Raw genomic sequence first — 19,403 nt, forward strand, 5'->3', positions numbered from 1 at the left:
CTGTAATGTACGGGCTCAGACTGCTGGATCTGTAATGTACGGGCTCAGACTGCTGGATCTGTAATGTACGGGCTCAGACTGCTGGATCTGTAATGTACGGGCTCAGACTGCTGGATCTGTAATGTACGGGCTCAGACTGCTGGATCTGTAATGTACGGGCTCAGACTGCTGGATCTGTAATGTACGGGCTCAGAGTGCTGGATCTGTAATGTACGGGCTCAGACTGCTGGATCTGTAATGTACGGGCTCAGAGTGCTGGATCTGTAATGTACGGGCTCAGAGTGCTGGATCTGTAATGTACGGGCTCAGACAGCTGGATCTGTAATGTACGGGCTCAGAGTGCTGGATCTGTAATGTACGGGCTCAGACTGCTGGATCTGTAATGTACGGGCTCAGACTGCTGGATCTGTAATGTACGGGCTCAGACTGCTGGATCTGTAATGTACGGGCTCAGACTGCTGGATCTGTAATGTACGGGCTCAGAGTGCTGGATCTGTAATGTACGGGCTCAGAGTGCTGGATCTGTAATGTACGGGCTCAGAGTGCTGGATCTGTAATGTACGGGCTCAGAGTGCTGGATCTGTAATGTACGGGCTCAGAGTGCTGGATCTGTAATGTACGGGCTCAGAGTGCTGGATCTGTAATGTACGGGCTCAGAGTGCTGGATCTGTAATGTACGGGCTCAGACTGCTGGATCTGTAATGTACGGGCTCAGAGTGCTGGATCTGTAATGTACGGGCTCAGAGTGCTGGATCTGTAATGTACGGGCTCAGAGTGCTGGATCTGTAATGTACGGGCTCAGAGTGCTGGATCTGTAATGTACGGGCTCAGAGTGCTGGATCTGTAATGTACGGGCTCAGAGTGCTGGATCTGTAATGTACGGGCTCAGAGTGCTGGATCTGTAATGTACGGGCTCAGAGTGCTGGATCTGTAATGTACGGGCTCAGAGTGCTGGATCTGTAATGTACGGGCTCAGAGTGCTGGATCTGTAATGTACGGGCTCAGAGTGCTGGATCTGTAATGTACGGGCTCAGAGTGCTGGATCTGTAATGTACGGGCTCAGAGTGCTGGATCTGTAATGTACGGGCTCAGACTGCTAAAGACACACATCCACTAAGCGATTTTATTGAGCGATTGACCGATGTTGTTCATAAATTGTTTGCAAAAATGTCTTAAACGACCAGCTATGCGTGCTCCCGCTGGTCGTTTAGACATTTATCATAGTGTTCACTCTAGCTTCGGCGGCAGGTAGGGCGGCGAAGCTAGAGAGGGCGCTTCCGTGCACGTGCCTGAAAAGGGGGTGTGGCCATTGAAAAGGGGCGTATCTATAAGACTCGTCACCCTTTTCGTCACTCTTGGGGGGCGTGCCTGGCACTTACGGACACGCCGGTCAGCCCCCAAGCGCTGCTGACAGGGAGAATAGATGCTGGGCGCATGCGCCTAGCATCTATTCACCGGCGGTGACCAGGTCACTGCACATTTCCCCACTTGCGGAACACTTCGACCCGCGGATGAAGACTGCACCCGTAGGCTGTGAGGGCAGTCTGCTGGTCACATCACAGACTGACAGACGTCTGCTCGTCACATCACAGACTGACAGATGACTGTATGATTACAGTGTGGTAATGGTGCAGTCGTTTGCATATCTTCTAGTGGATCTGTGCCTTAAGATCGGGCAATAAATGTTCAAATTGTTCAATTGTGGTTTTCAGATTGCTGATGTATGGGGGCCTATAGTCATTGCCTCAGATTGCTGATGTATGGGGGGGGCCTATAGTCATTGCCTCAGATTGCTGATGTATGGGGGGGGCCTATAGTCATTGCCTCAGATTGCTGATGTATGGGGGCCTATAGTCATTGCCTCAGATTGCTGATATATGGGGGGGCCTATAGTCATTGCCTCAGATTGCTGATATATGGGGGGGGCCTATAGTCATTGCCTCAGATTGCTGATATATGGGGGGGGCTATAGTCATTGCCTCAGATTGCTGATGTATGGGGGGGCCTTATGTCATTGCCTCAGATTGCTGATGTATGGGGGCCTATAGTCACTGCCTCAGATTGCTGATGTATGGGGGCGTGAAGGCGGTAACAGCCTATGGGGATGCTGAACCAGGGGCGTAAAGAGCTGACAATAGGATGTTACTTAGAGAGAAAACTGTGTGCTCATCCCATTCTAATACCCCCATCCTGCATGCAATTGCCCTAGTGCCCACAGGACTGGCTGCTTTATTATTGGGCTGTCATTTTTTCTTCTTCAGAGTCCACAGGGATCCACAGGGAATATTACAGTTGGAGACCAGGCACCAAACAGTTAAAGCTTCGGCTCCCAGAATGCCTCGGGTCCTCCTCCATATATACCCCGCCTCTAGCTATAGGACTTCAGTTGTTGGTTTGGTGCGACAGGATCAAGACGCACCTGTGTAACGGGGGGTTTCTCTGGCAATCCTAAACTTTTACTTTGTTTTTGGATTGGCGGTTCTAAGCGTCTGAAATAAGACTTGTATACTGCGATTCCATCTACCTCCGCCGGCCCGCAACACCAGTAACTGGGCTTGTGATTCCGGCAGGTCGCGGCTGAGCTTAGCTAGCCACTATGCTGCGACCTGGACTGCAACCGGATGTACGGAGATGTCGGGTAAGGCGGTTCCTCGCTTACGGGGAATCGCGTGCGGCAGTCCTAATATCAGAGACGCACCAGAAGCCGCTGTTGTTAGGGCCCAGGATTGTCCGCGTCCTCACTACACCACCGGGGCCTTATCTGACGCCGGGGATCAGCAGCAGATTCTTCTGTTGCCACAAGGCCAGCGTAATCGGCAGCTCCTCCCACAGTCCCTCCGAAGGGTTTTGCGCGCCTGGGTTTCTCCGCCTACCCTCCCCGTGTATATGAGACGCTCACTGTCCACGCTCAGTGCGCCCTGTAGCTGTGGTCTCAGGAGGGTTTGGGTCAGTCTCCCTGTATACCTCTCCCATGGGCCAGTCTCCCTGTATACCTCTCCCATGGGCCAGTCTCCCTGTATACCTCTCCCATGGGCCAGGTATATAGTGCTCTATATCCTACCATTCCTTTGTGTCTGTGTAGTTGATTTAGAGTCGATTGTAATTATATGACATGTGCAGTGTATGTGACTGTAATTATATGACATGTGCAGTGTATGTGACTGTAATTATATGACATGTGCAGTGTATGTGACTGTAATTATATGACATGTGCAGTGTATGTGACTGTAATTATATGACATGTGCAGTGTATGTGCCTGTAATTATATTACATATACATTGTATGTGACTGTAATTATATTACATATGCATTGTACGTGGCTGTAATTATATTACATGTGCATTGTACGTGGCTGTAATTATATTACATGTGCATTGTATGTGACTGTAATTATGACATGTGCATTGTATGTGACTGTAATTATATGACATGTGCATTGTATGTGACTATAATTATATGACATGTGCATTGTATGTGACTGTAATTATATGACATGTGCATTGTATGTGACTGTAATTATATGACATGTGCATTGTATGTGACTAATTATATGACATGTGCATTGTATGTGACTGTAATTATATGACATGTGCATTGTATGTGACTGTTTGCTAGCAGCTGTAATGACACTGTCCTTTATATCTGTCTGTCATTTATAACTATATCGCTGTCTTTCTCTGAGTACATCAATCATTAAGCATGTGTGAAGGCTGTCACATAACATTGCGATTATTACCTTTACTGAACATGTCAGAATATGAAGGTATACAGGAGGGGGAGCAGCCTGTGCTGGTTTCATGTATATCATGTATGACCTATGGGCCTGATTCAGAGCCGCTCGTAAGCGGCCGCTCGTTCGCTCCGGGCGATGTTCGCAGAACTGTGCATGCGTATGGGTTGTAATACGCATTCACGAACCAGTCATTGCGGTCGGAAATTGTGTGATTGCAAAATAGCGAGGGGCTGCTAATTTGAGTGACAGGATGAGGCGTTTGTGGGTGGTAACAGGGGAAGGTGCTTGAAAACGGGGAGTGGAGATCCGATCGCAGGCGTGCCAAAAGGCCAAAACGGGTGATTTTAAGGGTGTGCATAATTAACAAAGCAGCGTCATCGACCACGTCACTTGGTTGTTTCTTAGCCTGAACTGTTCGCATGATTGCGGTAGGAATATTCTACCACAAGCACTGCGAGCAGTTCAGACGCCTTTCGATGTACTCGATTAATCAAATAAATAGCGGAGATGACGTAGGATGCAAGCGGCCAGGGGGCGTCTTTACAAAATAGCGAGCGCATGTTTCGTTCGCTCGCTCAGACATAGAGGTGTCAGCAGACCGCAAAGAGCGAGCGCTCAATTTAAATAGCCGGCACCTTTTTCTGAACGAGCGAGCGCAAATAGTGTCTGGCTCTGAATCAGGCCCTCTGTGTCCTCTCAGGATATAAGGGTTTGTGTGTTGTCTGTTGTTGTCTCAGGGTTTGTGTGTTGTCTGTTATAAAGAGCCACCTCACCAGTCCGGGTTACCTGTCCCTGTACAGGAGCCATCTTGGGTCTCCTCTCTGTCCCAGGTAATAAAGCGGTCTGTGGATGGTATGGCTGCTCCCACGATGCCTGCTTGGATGGGGTGTACACAGCATGCCATGTTTGCACCTCCTATTCATCCTTCCTGGAAGGATGTTAATGGCCATTGTAGTCAGATTATGGCCCCATCTAATGTTGATAGCAGACCGGTAGTTACTAAGGTGCCTAAGCGCAAGTTATCATTTTATCAGTCTGATCAACATATGGACTCAGACGCATTATCAGAGGAATCAGATGATACGCAGGGTTCCTCTCCTGGGTCTAGCTCGGGGGAGGAGGACCACCGTCCACAGTGGATGTTCCTTCTTTCGTGAAAGAGGTTAAATCAGTCCTAGATATTCAGGATGATGAAGCAGCTCATAGTAAGAAGGTTCCAGTGTGTAATCACCACCGGAAGGTGCCAAAACGGAGTGTCCTGTATCTGAACAGCTCACTGAGCTTATGAATGAGGCATGGGGTAACCCCGACAAATGGTTTTATGTGAATAAGAGATGTTATTCGTTGTATCCTTTCCCGGCTTCTGTATGTACTAAGCGGGAGGTACCTCCTACTGTGGAGGCTGATGTAACACATCTAATCAGAAATACTACATTGCCTATTCCGTCAGCATCTTCTCTGAAGGATTCCACAGATATTTCTACTTCAGGGTCCATAGGGTATCCATAGGATACCTTGGGGTATAGGTGTGACGTCACTCGCTGAGCACCAAAGAGTTAAGCTTTCAGCCTCCCTGGATGCACTAGGTCCCCCTCCTATACCCCGCCCCCGGGCCAAGGCACCTCAGTTTAGTTTGGTGCCCGGCTGGAGTCAGGTGCACCTGTTGGAGTGGGGGCTAGAAGAGCCCCTGAAGCTTTTTCTTCATGCAGCTGTGGCTGCACATCTGGATGAACAGCATGGACAGTCAGTCCTGACGTCCATGCTGTCTTCCCTACACCCCGCCGGTACCAGAACGCCGGTACTGATCCGGGGATGCTGGTGGGCGTCTGGGGTCACAGCTAGCGGTGACCCCAGATGCTCCGGACCATGGCCGGATTCAAGGGGGACAGAGGTAAGCAGCGGGGTCCCGCGGTGGGTCCCCGCTGATCACATGGTCCTAAGTCCCCAGGCAGGGGGCTCCCTGGGGACTGGCTGCAGCGTGGAGCCAGGCGACCAACCTGCGCTTCCACTAGCCCCTGGGACAGCGGACCGCAGCAGAGCGGTAGCGCTGCGGCGTCCCAGGGGTTAAATGCATGCCAGGGGAGCGCGCCTTCCCTGTCTCACAGCCGGCGCCTCCCCCGCTGCACACAGCCCTCTCTGCATGCTGCCGACTGGTCCTGTGTCAGCGCTCCTCCCCCAGGCCAGCCTCCTCTCTGCTCCTCGGCGGCCATCTTCTCCAACGCATGGTGAACGCTGCTGGAAGTCTGGAAGGAAGCATCGTGGTCTGGGTCCCCCCGCATACCTCTCCTCCGCTGTGGCTCAGGTCTGTGTATGCAGCGCTGTGTCCTACCAGGCCCTGTGTCTGTGTAGTTGAGTGATCAGCGCTGTTAGTGCAGGAATTGTTATTTCTCTGCATTGTATGTGACTGTGCTAGCGCTGCTGCCTGTAACTTTTCTTCTCTAAACTGTCAGCTTTATTACTGTCCCTGTTCTTTTTGCTAAAGCCCTTGCAGTGCGGTGCTGCAGGGTGGTCTCTCGCCTATTTAATACTTAATTGGTGAGAGAGGTCACATACGTGGTGCCATCATGTCTGAAAGTGATTTTCCCCTCTGGCTACAGTGTACCACGTGCAAAGTACCGTTAGCGGAGGGGGAGGGTAGCGCGGAGGGCCTTTGCCGGCAGTGTTTGTCCATGGCGCGGCCTATTACGGTTACAGCACCGGTACAGGAGCCGCCCTGGGCTTGTTTCGCTCAGGCGTTAACAGCTTTAGTGGGCCAGTTAGCTCCGCAGCCCGCATTTACTCCGATGGGTTTGTCCCAGCAGTCTGTGGTGTCGTCACCCATGCAGGGGTTCCCACGACAATTGGTGGTACCCCACAGTCTCCCTATTTCCCCGCTCCCGGGTTCTCAGGAGCCAGCGTGGGTTAACTCCCTGACGAGTTCTGTACAGCACTTGTCGGATGTGTTGCAAGGGGAGTCTGTGATGCGGCCTCATAAAAGGCCGGTGGCGTCCTTGTCCGCTCCTTATGAGGATGACGAAGGGACGTCTGATGATGGGGAGATTCTGGATCCTTACGATCAGGAACCTCTCCATACTAAGGACGCTGATGCTAAGTCCAAAGTATATATTCCTGGACTTATTCGGGCGGTCCGCACAGCCTTGGTGATTGAGGACGAAGTTCCCCCAGCGGCTAAATCTAAGTATGCCTTTTTCAAAGATGTGAAGGTCGATGCCACAGTCTTTCCTCTTTCGGGTCAGTTGGTGGACCATTTAGAGGAGGCGTGGAAACAACCTGGCAAAAGATACCAGCCGCAGAGACGCCTGGCGGTGGCTTATCCGTTCGCGGATAATTATTTTGCTAAGTGGGAATCCCCTCCACAGGTGGATTCTCACGTGACCCGTCTTGTCCGTAGTGCCACATTGCCGATGCCATCCATGTCCTCCCTTAAGGATGCTACGGACCGCAAGGTAGAAATCTGCCTGAAGTCCGCTTATTCCCTTGCAGGGGGGGCAGCACGGCCGGCTATGGCCATTTGCTGGGTTGCCAGAACGATGGAGCGCTGGGCGGATTCATTAGAGGCTTCTTTTGAATCCGACTGTCCGGCCGAACAGGCGGAGTTGATTGGCAGTCTCCGTGATTCGGCCACCTACATCAACGAGGCGGCTCTAGACATTAGTACTCTGGTGTCTAGAATTTCTTCAGCAGCGGTAGCTGCTCGTCGCACCTTGTGGCTGCGATCCTGGAAAGCGGACGCAGATTCCAAGAAAGGTCTGGAAGCGTTGCCGTTTTCCGGAGAAGTTCTCTTCGGTCCGGATCTGGATAAGATTGTGGCCACGCTGGCGGCAGCCAAATCTGCTGGTCTCCCGTCGGCCGCTGCTCCTTCTGGTTCTGGACCATTGTCCTTTCGGTCATCTAGGGCCCAGGGCAGGCCCAAACCACAGTCGTTTCCTCGACAGGCTGGCCCTAAGAAATCGGTCAAGCCCCGGAAACAGGCATGGAGTACCAGACGTCCGGCCCCCAAGCCAGATGACAAGCCTGCGGCCTGACGGTCCGGGCCTCCCTTTGGGGGATCCCAGGGTGGGAGACCGCCTGCTGCAGTTCGCCCGGTGTTGGTCGGTCACTACAACAGACACTTGGGTTCTGGAGGTGGTCTCCCACGGGTACGCCCTCTCCTTCCGGCACAGACCCCCGGCTCGATTCTTCACCACGGGTCTACCATCAGACCGGAACAAGGCTATGGAACTGCGGAAGGTATTGCACACTATGCTCCAGGCTGGAGTTATAGTGCCTGTTCCATTCTCCCAGAGGGGCCAGGGTTTCTATTCAAATCTTTTTTTGGTACAGAAACCCAATGGGTCGTATTGTCCGATTCTCAACCTCAAAGCACTCAACAAGTCTTTGCGGGTTCCGAAGTTTCGGATGGAGACCCTACGGTCCATCATTCTGGCGCTGGAACCTGGGGACTACATGGTGTCATTGGACATACAGGACGCTTACCTGCATGTCCCTATTCTTTTGCGCCATCAACAGTTCCTCAGGTTTGCAATCCGCAGCGACCACTTCCAGTTTCGGGCGTTCCCTTTTGGCCTGGCGACAGCACCACGTGTTTTCACCAAGGTGATGGCGGTCATGGCGGCTTCTCTGCGGCTGCAGGGAGTTCGCATGTTGCCGTACTTGGACGACCTGTTATTGGTGGCAGGATCTCCAGAGCTCCTGTTACGCCACTTGGACCTTACCATTGCACTGCTGCAACGGCACGGCTGGCTAATCAACTGGCAGAAGTCCACTCTAATCCCGTCTCGGAGGAGTCTGCATCTTGGAGCCTTATTGGACTCGGGACAGCAAAGGATCTTTGGGACGGAGGACAAGATCTCTGCTTTACGGTCAAGGGTGCGCAGTTGTCTGCACAGCCGCCGGGTGTTCCTACACTCGGCGATGAGGTTACTGGGCTCCAGGGTGTCAGTGTTCGACATGGTGGAATACGCCCAGTTTCACTCCAGACTTCTGCAGCACCTGATTCTGTCCAAGTGGAACGGGCTGCCTCAGTCTCTGAAGTCCCAGACGATTGTGCTCACCCCGGAGGTTCGCCTGTCCCTTGCTTGGTGGTTACAGACGACCCACCTCAACAAGGGACGTCCGTTCTGGGTCCCGTATTGGATCCTGTTGACAACGGACGCCAGTCTTCGGGGCTGGGGAGCGGTTTCGGGTCCACACTTGTTCCAGGGCAGGTGGACACCGACAGAAGCGGAGCTTCCCATAAATATCTTGGAACTCCGTGCAGTCTTCAATGCTCTCCAGCAGGCACATCGGTTTCTCCAGGGTCACCCGGTGCAGGTCCAGTCGGACAACGCTACCACCGTGGCCTACATATAAACGGGCAAGGAGGAACCCGCAGTCGGGCGGATCTCGTAGAGGTCTCTCGGATCCTGGTTTGGGCGGAGCGCAATCTTCCGGCCATATCAGCGGTCTTCATCCCGGGAGTGCTCAATTAAGAGGCAGACTTTCTAAGTCGCCAGGACGTTCATCCGGGGGAATGGTCCCTGCACCCGGACGTTTTTCAACTGCTGGTGGACAGGTGGGGTCTTCCAGAGATCGACCTCATGGCGTCCAGGCACAACAACAAGTTGCCGCTGTACGGGTCTCGCACAAGAGACGAAGGGGCGTCTCTGGTGGATACTCTGTCCGTCCGGTGGACGTTCCGGTTCGCATACCTGTTCCCTCCGGTCTCCCTTCTTCCACGGGTAATCCGGAAATTCAAACAGGAAGGAGGGACGCTCCTGTTGATAGCTCCCGCGTGGCCCAGGCGGCACTGGTTCTCAGACCTTCATGGTCTGTCCGTGGACAGTCCTCTGCGGTTGCCGCTACGACTGGACCTTCTGTCTCAGGGTCCTTGCCTTCACCCGGGCCTGACTCGGCTGTCTTTGATGGCGTGGCTGTTGAGACGGCCATGCTGAGGTCCCGGGGGTTTTCCAGCTCTGTGGTGCGTACCATGTTACGAGCTCGGAAACCGTCTTCCGCGAGGATATACCATCGCTTGTGGCATACGTTCTTCCAGTGGTGTCGACCGAGAGGTTATGCACCGCGGGAGTTTCGTCTGTCTCGAATTCTCGCCTTCCTGCAAGCGGGACTAGATCATGGGCTTCGCCTTGCTTCTTTGAAAGTACAGATTTCGGCCCTATCTGTCTGGTTTCACCGTAGGATTGCTACAATCCCGGATGTGCGCACCTTTATGCAAGGTGTTCTCCGTATTCAGCCGCCCTTTGTTCCACCTGTGGCGCCTTGGTATTTGGCTGTGGTCCTGAGGGCTCTCCAAGGACCGCCGTTTGAACCACTGGGCTCAGTGGATATTAAATGGCTAACAGCTAAGACTGTTTTCCTTCTGGCCATTGCTTCGGCCAGACGTGTTTCTGAGTTAGGGGCTCTTTCTTGTAGACCCCCTTTCTTGGTTTTTCATGGGAACAGGGCAGTGCTCCGCACTCGGCCCGAGTTTCTTCCCAAAGTTGTTTCCCAGTTTCATGTTAACGAGGAAATAGTTGTTCCGGCCTTTAACTCTCCGGGTCTTTCCGTGGGTGAGGCCTCTTTGGATGTTGTGCGGGCCTTAAGGACTTATGTTGACTTCTTCGTTTAGGAAGTCGGACGCTTTGTTTGTCCTCTATGGCTTCCTTAAAAAGGGTTGGCCTGCTTCAAAGCAAACTTTGGCAGCCTGGATCCGTATGGCTCTTTCTGAAGCTTATTTTCATGAAGGCCTACCGGTCCCTCCTTCTCTGAAGGCTCATTCCACTAGGTCTGTGGGTCCTTCGTGGGCAGCTCGACGTGGTGCCTCGGCAGTTCAGATCTGCAAGGCTGCTACGTGGTCCTCTGTCCATACCTTCGTGAGGTATTACAGGTTTGACACCTTCGCCTCTCAGGATGCTTCCTTCGGGCGGCGGATTCTCCTTTCTGCACAGGAGCGTCCCCACCCTTAAAGGATACTGCTTTGGGACATCCCCAAGGTATCCTGTGGATACCCTATGGACCCTGAAGTAGAAAATATGAGATATGGTAAGAACTTACCCTTGTTATCTCTATTTCTACGAAGTCCATAGGGTTCCACAGGACTCCCGCCCTGTCGCACCTGTGCTGCAGATGGGCTTTGCTCTGGTCACCGGTTTTCCGTCTCCCTCTGGTGAGAATGTGATTCTTGTATGTGTCCAGATCTTTGTGTTCTCTCTTCCTTCTCCTCCTCCGGCCTATGGCTTGGTAACTAACTGAGGTGCCTTGGCCCGGGGGCGGGGTATAGGAGGGGGACCTAGTGCATCCTGGGAGGCTGAAAGCTTAACTCTTTGGTGCCCTGCGACTGACGTCACACCTATACCCCAAGGTATCCTGTGGAACCCTATGGACTTCGTAGAAATAGAGATAACAAGGGTAAGTTCCATATCTCATATTATCTTAAAATTATTTTTTCATCATCTGGAGTAGTTACTCATTCAGCTATGGCTGGAGTCTGGGTGTCAAAGCGGTTGAAGAATGGATGGGAGCATTGGAAAATTCTCTACCAGATGCCACCAGAGAACAGATGATGAATATCTCCCACATACGGGAAGCGGCTTCCTATCTGGGAGAAGCTGCTGTAGATGCTGGAATTTCTTCTTCAGGGTCCAAAGGGTTGACCTCGAGGTATAGCTGGATCTGGATCCACGGGCACCACGCAGTTAAAGCTTCAGCTCCCAGGATGCACTGGGTCCATCCTCCTATATACCCCGCCTCCGAGCCACAGGCACCACAGTTCGCTTGCGGTGAGCCACGTGTGTATGCAGTCTATTGCCTCTGGGGATAGACCAGAGGCGCTGGCAGTGGTGGCTTTAGCTAAAGCTTTAACTGCGTGGTGCCCGTGGATCCAGATCCAGCTATACCCCAAGGTCAACCCTGTGGACCCTATGGACTTCGAAGAAAGCGATAACAAAAGAGTAAGTTCTTACCATATCTCTCATTTTTAGCTTCTAAAACATCAGCAGCTTCAATAGTGGCATGTATGGCCCTTTGGTTAAGATTCTGGAAAGCTGATACAGGATCAAAAAAAGAGACCGCAACCTTGGGAAGGAAACCATGGTGAGTCCGAAGAACAGCACTGTTCTGATGGAAAATTAGAAATGGGGAGAGACAGGAAAGCTCCCCCAAGTCTGACACCCTATGGGCCGAAGCTTCCACAGTTTCCAGAGGTTCAAACGGAGGGCCTGATTCAGAGCCGGACGCTCTAACCAGAGCGCTCGCTCTGAATCAGGGCCCTCCGCCATTAAAATGGAGCGTCCTCCTGGACGCTTGTATAGCTGTGAGCCAAAATCACTCCCACTGACATCACTAGTGATGTCAGTGGGGCCGGACGCAGACTGTAGGCGTTCCCATGGGAACGCCTCCATCTGGGCAGCCACGCCCACCTAAGGGGGTGTGCTGTCAATCACCATCGACAGCACGCCCCCTTTGGTGCGAGACCCATAACGACGGCTACCCTGTCGTTATTTGGGTCTCACGCATGAACTGACACGCGACGACTGCGGAAAAACCTGCGGAGTCGTAATTAAAATGTGGAAATCTTGTCCATTGTCTGGAAGATTCTCTGAGCCTGAGAATCCAGCAGCGCTCCCAGATGGACCATCCTTTGTGAAGGGGTCAGGGATGACTTCTTCCAGCCCTGCCTCTGCAAGAGGGCAACAGTTATCTGCAGATGTCGCTGAAGAACCTTAGGGGAGCGTGCTGAGAGTAAAAGGTTGTCTAGGTATGGTAGCAGCCCTGACAACGTAGGTGGACTGCCATGACAGCCATAGTTTTGGTAAAGACCCGTGGAGCTGTAGAAAGTCCAAAGAGCAGAGCCTGAAATTGGAAATGGTGCTGTAGGACAGCAAACCTGAGATATCTCTGGTGAGAAGGTGCTATAGGTATGTGTAGGTAAGTAGTGTACACTCTAGCTCCGGCGGCAGGCAGGGCGCCGGAGCTAGAGAGGGCAACCTTCTGTGCGTGCGCCCAAAAGAGGGCGTGGTCATGAAAAGGGGGAGTGTCTATAAGACGCGTCCCCTTTTTGTCATACTTGGGGGCGTGCCCGGCACTTACGGACATGCCGGGCAGCCCCCAAGCGCTGCGGACAGGGAGAATAGATGCCGGGCGCATGCGCCCGGCGTCTATTCTCCGGCGGTGACCAGGTCACCGCACATTTCTCCACCCGCGGGACACTGCGTCCCGCGGGTGAAGACTGCACCCGCAGGCTGTGAGGGCAGGGCGCTTTTTGCCCTCCTTCTGGAGGGCATGGTGCTTTTCGCCGCGCCCCGCTAAAACAGCCTAGCGGGAACGCTAGGTAAGCATCCTGAATATCCAGAGATACTATAAAATCACCAGGCTCCATAGCTAGAACAATAGAGCGCAGGGTTTCCATCCGAAAACTGGGCATCCTCATGAATTTGTTCAGGGATTTGAAATTGAGGATAGGTCGATTAGACCCATTAGGTTTCTGAACCAGAAACTGGGTACAATAGTAACCGTTCACACGCTGAGATAGCGGTGCTGGAACTATTACCTCCGCTTGCAGCAAGGACTGAATGGTCTTCTGGTAGAGCAGGACCTCGTCCAGGTCTGATGGGGGGCCTGTGTTGAAAAATTGGAGGGGTGGCCGTCTTATAAATGAGAGGGCGTACCCGTGAGAGACCACTTCTTTTACCAAGGCGTCTGTGGTGGTCTGACACCAGAATTGGGCGAATCGAAGAAGTCTGTCTCCTACTCTGGAATCCCCCAGGAGGATGCCCAACCCGTCAGGACGAGGGCTTGTCTTCAGATTTGGCAGCTGGGCGTCTGGTGACCCAAGTCTGCTTGGTCCTACTCTTTGTGGCCCTAGTGGAAGCTGCTTGTCTAGGAAAGGACTGACCCTTAGACTTTCCCTGGGGATGAAAGGGCCTGAAGGACGCCATCCGGGGTTTTGCAGTAGTTTCTTAAGGCAGGAATGCCAACATGTACAATGAGCTGCAGGAAAAGGGTAGTATTTAGTCAGGCGCTTTTGGGGCTGGAACCTTTGACTAGGTGTATGCCAAGCTGCCGCTGTGTGTTCAACTAGCTGATCAGAGAGAGGAAACTACCAAGGACACTTTTTGTTGTTTAAATAGTGGGTGCTTAGATTGAGGGGCGGGCACATCGTCATCTATTTGGAGAATAGATCTGACCGCACGCACTTAGGCAGGGATATCAAGTTTTGACTGATACTCTTCCTCCCCTGCGGGAGAGTCAGTGTTAGAAAGATAAGCTTCATCTTCCTCGTCAGTATCTGATAGATGTGCAGACTGTGAGGATGACACAGGACGCTTAGTAGCCTTAGTGGGCAGGGGCTTCTCACCTTGCAATATATTTTGAAAGGCTGTAGAGGAAGTCGCCAGACTCTGTACTGAGTTAGAGGGAACGTCTGCCCATGGAGGAGGCATAGTAGGTACTCGTTTCGCCTGTACCTGTTGTGGCAACCCCATAGGGGGAATTACTGCCAGGCGGGTAGCACCTGAGAAAAGGAATTGCAGGGGCTGATAGACCAGGTTAGTATAGCACATTGCACACAGATCATCCTGAATTAAATCCTCCTTATTTAAGCCTGCTGCACAAGATGTGCATGATAGAAGAATAGTGCAGCAGTGTGATTGTTACTATTACCTTTGCTAGACATAGATGCAGGGTAAACTACCACACAAGATGGCACCGAGCAATATGCAACCACTAGGCATGCTACAGTATTCACCAGGATAGTGATCCGGCCTGTGCTTATAGAGGTTACAGGAGAGCACAAGGTATAGGCACTGTGATAAGTGTATACAGTATAGTGATCCGGCCTGTGCTTATAGAGGTTACAGGAGAGCACAAGGTATAGGCACTGTGATAAGTGTATATACAGTATAGTGATCCGGCCTGTGCTTATAGAGGTTACAGGAGAGCACAAGGTATAGGCACTGTGATAAGTGTATATACAGTATAGTGATCCGGCCTGTGCTTATAGAGGTTACAGGACAGCACAAGGTATAGGCACTGTGATAAGTGTATATACAGTATAGTGATCCGGCCTGTGCTTATAGAGGTTACAGGAGAGCACAAGGTATAGGCACTGTGATAAGTGTATATACAGTATAGTGATCCGGCCTGTGCTTATAGAGGTTACAGGAGAGCACAAGGTATAGGCACTGTGATAAGTGTATACAGTATAGTGATCCGGCCTGTGCTTATAGAGGTTACAGGAGAGCACAAGGTATAGGCACTGTGATAAGTGTATATACAGTATAGTGATCCGGCCTGTGCTTATAGAGGTTACAGGAGAGCACAAGGTATAGGCACTGTGATAAGTGTATATATAGTATAGTGATCCGGCCTGTGCTTATAGAGGTTACAGGACAGCACAAGGTATAGGCACTGTGATAAGTGTATATACAGTATAGTGATCCTGCCTGTGCTTATAGAGGTTACAGGAGAGCACAAGGTATAGGCACTGTGATAAGTGTATATACAGTATAGTGATCCGGCCTGTGCTTATAGAGGTTACAGGACAGCACAAGGTATAGGCACTGTGATAAGTGTATATACAGTATAGTGATCCGGCCTGTGCTTATAGAGGTTACAGGACAGCACAAGGTATAGGCACTGTGATAAGTGTATATACAGTATAGTGATCCGGCCTGTGCTTATAGAGGTTACAGGAGAGCACAAGGTATAGGCACTGTGATAAGTGTATATACAGTATAGTGATCCGGCCTGTGCTTATAGAGGTTACAGGAGAGCACAAGGTATAGGCACTGTGATAAGTGTATATACAGTATAGTGATCCGGCCTGTGCTTATAGAGGTTACAGGAGAGCACAAGGTATAGGCACTGTGATAAGTGTATATACAGTATAGTGATCCGGCCTGTGCTTATAGAGGTTACAGGAGAGCACAAGGTATAGGCACTGTGATAAGTGTATATAGTATAGTGATCCGGCCTGTGCTTATAGAGGTTACAGGAGAGCACAAGGTATAGGCACTGTGATAAGTGTATACAGTATAGTGATCTGGCCTGTGCTTATAGAGGTTACAGGAGAGCACAAGGTATAGGCACTGTGATAAGTGTATATAGTATAGTGATCCGGCCTGTGCTTATAGAGGTTACAGGAGAGCACAAGGTATAGGCACTGTGATAAGTGTGTATACAGTATAGTGATCCGGCCTGTGCTTATAGAGGTTACAGGAGAGCACAAGGTATAGGCACTGTGATAAGTGTATATACAGTATAGTGATCTGGCCTGTGCTTATAGAGGTTACAGGAGAACACAAGGTATAGGCACTGTGATAAGTGTATATACAGTATAGTGATCCGGCCTGTGCTTATAGAGGTTACAGGAGAGCACAAGGTATAGGCACTGTGATAAGTGTGTATACAGTATAGTGATCCGGCCTGTGCTTATAGAGGTTACAGGACAGCACAAGGTATAGGCACTGTGATAAGTGTATATACAGTATAGTGATCCGGCCTGTGCTTATAGAGGTTACAGGAGAGCACAAGGTATAGGCACTGTGATAAGTGTATATACAGTATAGTGATCCGGCCTGTGCTTATAGAGGTTACAGGACAGCACAAGGTATAGGCACTGTGATAAGTGTATATACAGTATAGTGATCCGGCCTGTGCTTATAGAGGTTACAGGACAGCACAAGGTATAGGCACTGTGATAAGTGTATATACAGTATAGTGATCCGGCCTGTGCTTATAGAGGTTACAGGACAGCACAAGGTATAGGCACTGTGATAAGTGTGTATACAGTATAGTGATCCGGCCTGTGCTTATAGAGGTTACAGGAGAGCACAAGGTATAGGCACTGTGATAAGTGTATATACAGTATAGTGATCCGGCCTGTGCTTATAGAGGTTACAGGACAGCACAAGGTATAGGCACTGTGATAAGTGTATACAGTATAGTGATCCGGCCTGTGCTTATAGAGGTTACAGGACAGCACAAGGTATAGGCACTGTGATAAGTGTATATACAGTATAGTGATCCGGCCTGTGCTTATAGAGGTTACAGGACAGCACAAGGTATAGGCACTGTGATAAGTGTATATACAGTATAGTGATCTGGCCTGTGCTTATAGAGGTTACAGGAGAGCACAAGGTATAGGCACTGTGATAAGTGTATATACAGTATAGTGATCCGGCCTGTGCTTATAGAGGTTACAGGACAGCACAAGGTATAGGCACTGTGATAAGTGTATATACAGTATAGTGATCTGGCCTGTGCTTATAGAGGTTACAGGAGAGCACAAGGTATAGGCACTGTGATAAGTGTATATACAGTATAGTGATCCGGCCTGTGCTTATAGAGGTTACAGGAGAGCACAAGGTATAGGCACTGTGATAAGTGTATATATAGTATAGTGATCCGGCCTGTGCTTATAGAGGTTACAGGAGAGCACAAGGTATAGGCACTGTGATAAGTGTGTATACAGTATAGTGATCCGGCCTGTGCTTATAGAGGTTACAGGAGAGCACAAGGTATAGGCACTGTGATAAGTGTATATACAGTATAGTGATCCGGCCTGTGCTTATAGAGGTTACAGGAGAGCACAAGGTATAGGCACTGTGATAAGTGTATATACAGTATAGTGATCCGGCCTGTGCTTATAGAGGTTACAGGACAGCACAAGGTATAGGCACTGTGATAAGTGTATATACAGTATAGTGATCCGGCCTGTGCTTATAGAGGTTACAGGAGAGCACAAGGTATAGGCACTGTGATAAGTGTATATACAGTATAGTGATCCGGCCTGTGCTTATAGAGGTTACAGGAGAGCACAAGGTATAGGCACTGTGATAAGTGTATATACAGTATAGTGATCTGGCCTGTGCTTATAGAGGTTACAGGAGAGCACAAGGTATAGGCACTGTGATAAGTGTATATACAGTATAGTGATCCGGCCTGTGCTTATAGAGGTTACAGGAGAGCACAAGGTATAGGCACTGTGATAAGTGTATATACAGTATAGTGATCTGGCCTGTGCTTATAGAGGTTACAGGAGAGCACAAGGTATAGGCACTGTGATAAGTGTATACAGTATAGTGATCCGGCCTGTGCTTATAGAGGTTACAGGACAGCACAAGGTATAGGCACTGTGATAAGTGTATATACAGTATAGTGATCCGGCCTGTGCTTATAGAGGTTACAGGAGAGCACAAGGTATAGGCACTGTGATAAGTGTATATACAGTATAGTGATCCGGCCTGTGCTTATAGAGGTTACAGGACAGCACAAGGTATAGGCACTGTGATAAGTGTATATATAGTATAGTGATCCGGCCTGTGCTTATAGAGGTTACAGGAGAGCACAAGGTATAGGCACTGTGATAAGTGTATATACAGTATAGTGATCCGGCCTGTGCTTATAGAGGTTACAGGACAGCACAAGGTATAGGCACTGTGATAAGTGTATACAGTATAGTGATCCGGCCTGTGCTTATAGAGGTTACAGGAGAGCACAAGGTATAGGCACTGTGATAAGTGTATATACAGTATAGTGATCCGGCCTGTGCTTATAGAGGTTACAGGAGAGCACAAGGTATAGGCACTGTGATAAGTGTATATACAGTATAGTGATCCGGCCTGTGCTTATAGAGGTTACAGGAGAGCACAAGGTATAGGCACTGTGATAAGTGTATATACAGTATAGTGATCCGGCCTGTGCTTATAGAGGTTACAGGAGAGCACAAGGTATAGGCACTGTGATAAGTGTATATACAGTATAGTGATCCGGCCTGTGCTTATAGAGGTTACAGGAGAGCACAAGGTATAGGCACTGTGATAAGTGTATATACAGTATAGTGATCCGGCCTGTGCTTATAGAGGTTACAGGAGAGCACAAGGTATAGGTACTGTGATAAGTGCAACTAAACCGTATGTGGCAGTCTTCACAAATGATACATCAATGTGTAGTACAGTAACCTTCCATACAAAAGACCGGAGGTAAGACTGCGTTTACGCGGGTTACTGCAAGCGGTAACCCGCCTTACCTGGCATCCGGGCTGCAGTCTGGGATCTTCCCGAGAGGGGATGGGGTGGCAGCACAGACGCACAGAGGACATTCTCATGCTGCGCACTCTGTGAAAATAAAAGTAAATAATAAAATTAAAGCTTCGGGCTGCATAAGGCAGAGCCCCACTGTCATAGCGCTGATCGGGCTCCTGTCAGACACTAAAAAAACTGATTTGCCTCGGGGGCAGGGTGTAGGGGGAAGGACCGGAGCATTCTGGGAGCTCAAAAGCTTAACTGGGGTCCGGTCCTTAACCACCACCTACACCCCAAGGGATCCCTGTGGACCCTGAAGAAGAAAGTGTACAGAGTGTGGGAGGAAACTGGAGCACCCGGAGGAAATCTGAACAAACGCAGGGAGTGTGACCGGACGCCTTCAGCCTCCACTCCCGATCACAGATTGGGTTCTGATCTCAACTGGGTTTTGGGAAATCAGGGATTCCCCTTACCGTCCGTGACCGCCTGTCACTAACTCCACCCACTGTGCAGTGGGCGGGTACTGATGCTTCTACCACCAAACTCTGCCATCGGCGTTTGGAAATGCTTTTTACATACAATCAGGCTCCTACCTCCGGCGCCTGGAACCGCTTCTGCTGCGTATGCGTTGACTAGCTGCGGCCGCACCTCCTGATTGGTGCCAGCT

The 19,403-nt window shown here is 50.5% G+C and overlaps 1 protein-coding gene across 2 annotated transcripts in view; it reads left to right on the plus strand.

The window, feature by feature from the left end:
- TAF1C (TATA-box binding protein associated factor, RNA polymerase I subunit C) overlaps window positions 1-19,403 on the plus strand; it is a 130,913-nt gene that overhangs the window by 23,075 nt on the left and 88,435 nt on the right. The gene's annotated exons all lie outside the window — the stretch shown is intronic.

Source organism: Taudactylus pleione, unplaced genomic scaffold, assembly GCF_031769625.1.
Source record: "Taudactylus pleione unplaced genomic scaffold, aTauple2 ptg000580l, whole genome shotgun sequence".
NCBI lineage: Eukaryota > Metazoa > Chordata > Amphibia > Anura > Myobatrachidae > Taudactylus > Taudactylus pleione.